The sequence below is a fragment of the Diabrotica undecimpunctata genome, chromosome 4, assembly GCF_040954645.1.
Source record: "Diabrotica undecimpunctata isolate CICGRU chromosome 4, icDiaUnde3, whole genome shotgun sequence".
NCBI lineage: Eukaryota > Metazoa > Arthropoda > Insecta > Coleoptera > Chrysomelidae > Diabrotica > Diabrotica undecimpunctata.
This window is the reverse complement of record NC_092806.1, coordinates 70200059-70207794: the sequence shown is the minus strand read 5'-3', so window position 1 is coordinate 70207794 and position 7736 is coordinate 70200059.

Sequence of the window (7736 nt, the reverse complement as noted above, 5' to 3'; positions counted from 1 at the left end):
AGTCCATGGAATTCTCAACATTCTCAGGTATATCCAAAGTTCAAAAGCTTCAAGCTTCTTACCTATTTGCACTTTTAACGTCAATGTTTCTACCCCGTACAATAGTTGGGACCAGACGTAACATTTAACAAACCTCAGTCTCAGCGCAGTATTCAGATTTTTGTCACAGAACAATTTCTAGAATTTTAAGAACGCTACCCTTGCCAGTTCTATTCGTACCCTGATCTTTTCGTCTGCATCTAATTCTGTGTTGATGTAAGTTCCCAGATATTTATATTTTGTCACTCTCTCTATTTGCTGTCCACCAAGGGTTAGTTGTTCATTATTTATTGGATTCCTTGATACTATCATAAATTTGATCTTATCTGTGTTGATGTCAAGTCCCATTTGAATACATTCACTATTTATTGCATCTAGTAAAGTTTGTAGTTCTTCTATACTCTCAGCCATAATTACCGTGTCATCTGCAAATCTCATGGTGTACGATTTCTCCACCAATTCTTATTCCCTTGTTTCTTTCCCATAAGGCTTTTCTGAATATGACCTGTGAGTACACGTTGAAAAGCATCGGAGACAAGACGCATCCTTGCCTGACCCCTCTCGCAATCGGTATATTATTTGTTTCTATATCGTTCACCGTTACTACTGCTTTCTGGTTCCAGTATATAGCCTTAATAAACTCCATGTCTTTCTAAATTGATGTTTTTTAATTCATCTATTAACTTCATATGCTGCACTCGGTCAAAGGCCTTCCTAAAGTCTATGAAGCATACATATGCACTCTTGTTATATTCCCGACATTTCTGCAAGAGTATCGTCAACGCAAATAATGCCTCTCTTGTATCCATGCCTCCTCTGAAGCCAAACTGCATTTCATCTATCTGCTCCTCACATTTCTTATAAATTCGGTTTTGAACAATTTTCAAGAGAATGTTTAAAGGGTGGCACATTAGGCTTATCAATCTATAGTCATTACATGATTTGGGATTGTTTTTTTTGGTAGAGGTAAAAATATCTATTTAAGCCATTCCTCCGTGATGTTGCCGTCTACATATATGTGGTTGAGAATTCAGGTGAGTCTCTTTATATTACCGTCATCTAAGGCTTTTAACAGTTCCACTGGAATTTTATCAGGACCCGGTGCTTTTCCTTGTTTTGCATTCTGTAGGACATTCTTTACTTCTGAGGGTAAAATTTGTAGGTATTGTTCTTCTTCACCTATATCTTGTTCATTTTCCCTCTCGTCATGGAACAGATGGATTATATATTGTTCCCATATTTCCTTTATTTTGCTCTCTTCAGAAAGTATTCCTCCATTATTATCTCTTGTTAAGAGTGTTCTTCTTTGTCTGGTGTTGCCTGTAAGTTCTTTCATTTTTTATGTAAGTTTAAGGTGTCATGTTTGTTGTAGAGTTCTTCTCTTCCAGTTCCTGGCATTCCTTGTTCATCCATTACTCCTGAGCCTTTCTGATTTCTAATTTAATTTTATTCTTGATTGTTTTATATTTATTTTTATCTTTATTCTTGTATTTTCTTTTTTCAATTATTAGCTCAACTATTTCCGGTGTCATCCAGTCTTTTTTAGTGGTGTTCTCTTCTTCGCCTATGACCTCTTTTCCCGCTTTTAGTATGGCTTTTTTCATATCTGCCCATTCCTTTAGTTAATTTGTTTATCTCTGCGTTTAGTTGCTGTTGGCAGTTGTCGTGTTTTAGGTTTTTGACGTTTATTTTGGTGGTTTCAAGTTTTCTCTCCGGAGTTTAATGTTGACGTTTGCTAGTAATAGATTATGGTCCGTATCTGCATCTGCGCTTGGATAGGTTCTCGCACATTACGAAACCTTTTGTTAATCGTTATAAAATCTATTTGGTTTCTGATTATATTGTTGGTGTTATCTTTTGGAAAAGTCCACGTGTATAATCTTCGTGAGGGTAAGTCGTAGTATATATGATGCCAACCCTACAATAACAAAAGTGGTGAAAAGCTTAGAAGAGAATGGCTCGGACATTTAGAGAGAATGCAAGGTAATAGACTAGACAAGAATATTGTTTGGAAAGTACCTGAGGGCAAAAAAGAGAGGAAGACCAAGAAAGAAATGGAGAGATGTAGTGATGGAAGATGTCAGAGAGATGAAAATCAGAGATTGAAAGTTAATAGCTAAGAACAGAAAACGATGGAAATTATCCATCCAGCAATGGGCCTAAAAGGCCTGTTAACGCCGTACATACATACATGTGTTCCAGTAGTATTATTATGAGATAAAATACAATACAATTATTCAGATGGTTTAGTGTTAAAGATTCACTAGGCGGAATCACAGGAACTCTGTTCACTTGGACACTCAACATGTAACTATTGAGATAGGAGGTTATTTTGGCTGTTTTCACATGCAATGAGATAGAAGGTATTGTTTAAAAAAAAATATTTACTGTTAAGACTTTTTTCGACTTAGGGGACATTGCTGGGACATGCGCAATTAAACTTTAGAGAGAATCCACCTAATAACTCATTTTCGTGCAAAAGTGTAGATATGAGGTATTGTCACATCACAGCCGATATGGGGTTTTTGGATGTGCCCAATTACTTTAACATATTTAGAGCCTCCCACTACCTCTGGTTATACTAGAAGTTGACTAAAACTTCCTTATTTTAAATACAATCTCCCGTATGTTATTACGGATTTCAATAGAATAGCTGTTCCGGATTTCCTCAATATAAGAGTAATGCTTCCTCATAGTGAGTGTTGTACGAGATAGGACCAATTTAATTTTCAAACAATGCCCGATTTAACACCATGTATCTTTATAAATAAAAAATATCATGCAATAGGTGGTATAGTAGACTAACGCGAAGCTTAATACTATATTTTCTGTATTTTTAAAATTTAAAAAATTTGGATCATAAACAAGAAAAACAGCAGTAAGATAGAAGCAACAGAGATGGAATACCTGCGAATATGCTGCAGAGTAACACGAATGAATAGGAGAAGTAATGACGAAATAAAACAAAGAATATCAATAGAAACAGACATACTAACATATATAAAACAAAAAAGACTAAAGTGGTATGGACATGTAAGAAGAACTAGCGACAGCAGATGGATAAAGAGAATAACCAAACGGAGCCCCAAAGGAAGGAGGAAAAGAGGACGACCCCGAAAATCCTGGAGGAACGAAGTAGACGACGCCTTGAGTGAGAGAGGCCTAAACGATGGAGAATGGGACAACAGAGAAAGATGGAAACGGTTAAGCGAGGGAAGGCAGTGAATACTGTAGAATCCCTGAATATATATATATAAATTTAAATTACAGAAAAATTACTTTACAAAGTAATTTTATTATTTATTAGTTATTTAAATTATAAACAAACTCAACATTCAATAAATTATTATGTTTGCTGCTAACGCCACCTTCCAACGTATTAACAAAGCATAGCTGTTTACTTTTGACAGATCTGTCAATTTCAGAAGAAATATTAAATTAATAACAATATATAAATAAATATCATTTGATAGTTAATGTAATTATTATAATCTTAATTAATTTAATTATATCTTACATTATATCTAACTAAATAAGATATTTAAAAATTATAATTATTGTATTTATATTAATTTATTGTAAAACGAGAAGTGTAATAAAAATTTAAAAATGTATTGGCATTATTATTGGCATATCGCACATCAGCAACAACACTGCCAGAAGTCGAAATTCAGTATTTTTTTATTTTTATTGCATTAAATCGGTATTTTGTTTACTTTCGTCAGCATTACTGTCGAAAAGATATTTTGTCATATAAGCGCTAGATGGCGACTTATGTCTATTATAGCCATAACTATTTTTGTAGAACTCTGTAACTGTGCAACAACCATCGAGCAAAAAGACAAAAGAGGGAATCTAATCTTTATGAAAAGGAGACCAAAAAAGTGGCCTCTGATGGCGGACATATCCGGAAATGCGAATGCGCCAAATTTAAATTTCATGGCACTTCACAATAATCATACAGTGGTGTAGGGGTTCTAATTTATCTATTTATTTGTTATATTACATTTTTATTACATAATATTAATATTATATAATATTCATACATAATACACTTAAAATACTTTTTTTAACACTAGAACACAATAAAGTTTTAATTAAATAGTAACAATAATAGTCTAAAATGTGAAACAATTGTTAAAAAACTTCAATAGAAAATACAAATAATCTTTCACGTGACAGTTGGGACAAGCAATAACATCAACAATAACATAACCCAACTAAATTTGATTTCTTAAACAAGGAAAGATTTTCTCTTTCCTTGTTTAATGTGGCCTCTCAAGATGGCACTTCCTGTCTAACAATATTATTGCCCCCACTACCTTTACATTCCCTCTTTTGTCTTTTTGCTCGATGGCAACAACTCACTTATGACAGTGTTGCAGTAATATTTAGATATTGTTTTTTTTGCAAATTAAGTGTGCTATACTACTATTATTTAATAATGGCGGTAGGTCTTGACAACAACACTGTTACATTATTCTGAAGCCCCATTGTGGTGTGTTGTCTGTTTGTTAAAAATGTGTTATTCGTTAATTTGTCGTAGAAAAAGACTAATCGGTCAAAATACATCTATAGAAATAGCTGCCAGTAAATAGCTGACATCTATAGAGATTATAAAACAATTTGTATGGAGTCACCATGTTCTCACGAATTTTTAGGAACGATTTTAATATCTCATTTTTCCATCCTAAGAAAGATCAGTACGGTACGTGTAAAGAGTATAAAAATGCGAAGAGTTAGGTCCATTTACAGGAAAATTATGATCTTCATTTAAAGAAAAAAGATATGTTACGCTTAAAAAAGGTAAAAATAAACAAAGAAGCAAAGTACGTGAGTGCATTACTGTCTGTTATGATTTACACGCAGTTCTCCAGATACTTTGTGGGGACATTAACTTCTTTTACTATAAATCAAAGTTAAGTACGTATAGCTTTACTATATTTGACTTAGGATTATTGAATGGTTTTTGCTACGTTTGGCACGAAGGAGAAGGTAACCGTGGATCTAATGAGATATGATCATGTTTACACTCATTTCTTAAATATATGTAAATGCTCTAAAATACTTGCTGTGTGTTATACTGCGACAATTGCTATGGTCAAAACAAAAACAAAGTTATAACCCCGTTACTTCTTTATACAGTAAGCAAACTCGATATCCCTTCGATCACTTTAAAGTTTTTGTTGTTGGTCATAATTGGTCATTGTTGGTCAAAACGGAATGTTACTAATATACAGTGGAGTGGAAGAAATGAAGAGAGCTCAGGCAGAAGTAGCGTGCATGATAAAGAAGGAGAGTATCAACAAAATAAAAAATTAAATATATTACAACGAACGTATACTAAGAGTAGACATAGATATGGATACAGAGGAAACCAATACAAACCTAATCATATGCTATGGACCAGATGAAGACGCTACAAATAACGAAAAGAATGAGTTCTGGGACAAATTACAAGAGGTGATAAATGATTGTACAGAGAAAATTGTGATCACAGGAGACATGCACAGTAGAGTGGGGAAAGAAACAGAAAAATGGAACAATGTTATCGGACCTTATGGGGAGGAAAAACTAAACAAAAATGAAAAATTACTACTCGAATTCTGTCTAGACAATAACCTGGTGATTATGAACACACACTTCCAACATAAAAGGATACACACGATCACAAAAGAAGTCAAATCAAGAGACGAACAATCAATTATAGACTATACTATAGTGCAAAAAACAGAGAAGAACGGGATAAGAGACGTAAGGGTAAAAAGGAGTTATGAAATTTTTAGTGACTACTATCTACTAGAAACCACATTCAAAAGCAAAAGAAAAGAAATAAAAAGAAATGAGAACACAAACAGAAAACACAAAGAAATAATAAAAATTTATAAACTAAGGGAAGAAACAACGAAAATAAGATACTCAGAAGGACTAGAGAAAGAGATGGACAATGAACATGAAATAACAGTAACAATAGAAGAAGAATGGGGAAAATTTAAAAATGCGATGATAAAAACAGCTAGATCAATATGTGGAACTACAAGATATAACAACAGAGGGAAACGAACATCTTGGTGGAACGATGAAGTGAAAAGAGGAATAAAAGAAAAGAAGAAATTATGGAAAGAATACATAAAAGACAAAACACAACAAAAATATGAAAATTGTAAGAGACAAAGAACAAAAGTTAAAGAGATAGTTAAGAAAGAGAAAAAAAAAGTTATGGAACAAAACAGCACAGAAAACGTAAAATTATTTTACAGAACACTGAAAAACCTAAGAAGCAACAAAGAAACGAAACTGAAACAAATAATTAACAAGGAAGGAACAATAATAAACGACGATAAGACAATATTGGAAAGATGGAGGGAACATTTTCAGCTGATACTGAATGGAAATCAAGCGAATACAATGGAGAAGGAAAGCCACAACAAGAGAGTATCAATGAGAAACACGGAAAATCCAGAAACTATAGAAAAGAAGAACTGGAAGAAGCAATAAGAAAGATAAAGATTGGAAAAGCACCAGGAAGCGATGAAGCCCCATTAGAAATAATGAAATATATAGGAGTAAAAGCAAAAGAAAAATTGGTATACATATAACCTAATATGGAAGAGAAAAGTAATACCCAGAGAATGGACAAATGCAGTAATTATACCTATATACAAGAAAGGAAACACAAGAGACTGTAGGAACTATAGAGGTATATCACTACTATGTGTAGCAGCAAAAGTATACGAAACCATAATAGAAAGGAAAATTAGAAAAGAAATAGAACATAAATTAGAGGACGTATAAAGTGGATTTAGGAAAGGACAAAACACACAAGACCATATATTCACCATGCAACAAGTAATAGAAAAAGCCTTAAAGAAAAATAAAGAAATATATCTGAGCTTTATAGACCTGGAAAAAGCATTCGACTCAGTCAAAAGAAAAAAAATATGGGAAAGCCCAAAGAAGAAACAAGTAAGTGAAGAACTGATAGAAGCAACAAAGAGTATATACATGAAAACAACAAATACAGTAAGAATGTTAAATATACAGTCAGAACCATTTGAAACAACTCAAGGAGTTAGACAAGGGGGAAGTCTCAGTCCAGTGCTATTCATAAATGTAATAAATGAGATAGTGAACGAATGTAAGAAAACATTCAAGAAATACTGCATTGGTTGGAACAGAATGTAAATGATAAATGCTGAGATGTGTATATTTGCAGACGACATAGTATTAATTGCGGAAACTGCAAAAAAAATACAACTTAGAGAAATGGAACCTAGAAGCAAGCAAATACAACTTAAACGTAAACAAAGAGAAGACTCAGACAATCAAAATATCAAGGAAACAAGGGACGGAAGATCAAATAGAAGTAATGATAGACCAACAAGAAGTAATACAGACAAATTCATACAAATACTTAGGAACAGTAATCAACAACAAAGGAGACATCAAGGACGATCTTAACAACAGAATGGAAAACACAGGAAAACTATTCCAAGCACTAAATAGAGGATTCCTTAATAACAAAGAAATATCAACAAAGACCAAGATGACAATGTACAAAACAATATATAGACCTACAGTGACATATGGAGCAGAAAATTGGATATTAAACAAAAGATATCAGAGCAGAATTCAGGCAGCAGAGACGAAATACCTCATAAGAACGATAGGAGTAAAAAGAACTGATAGAATCAGAA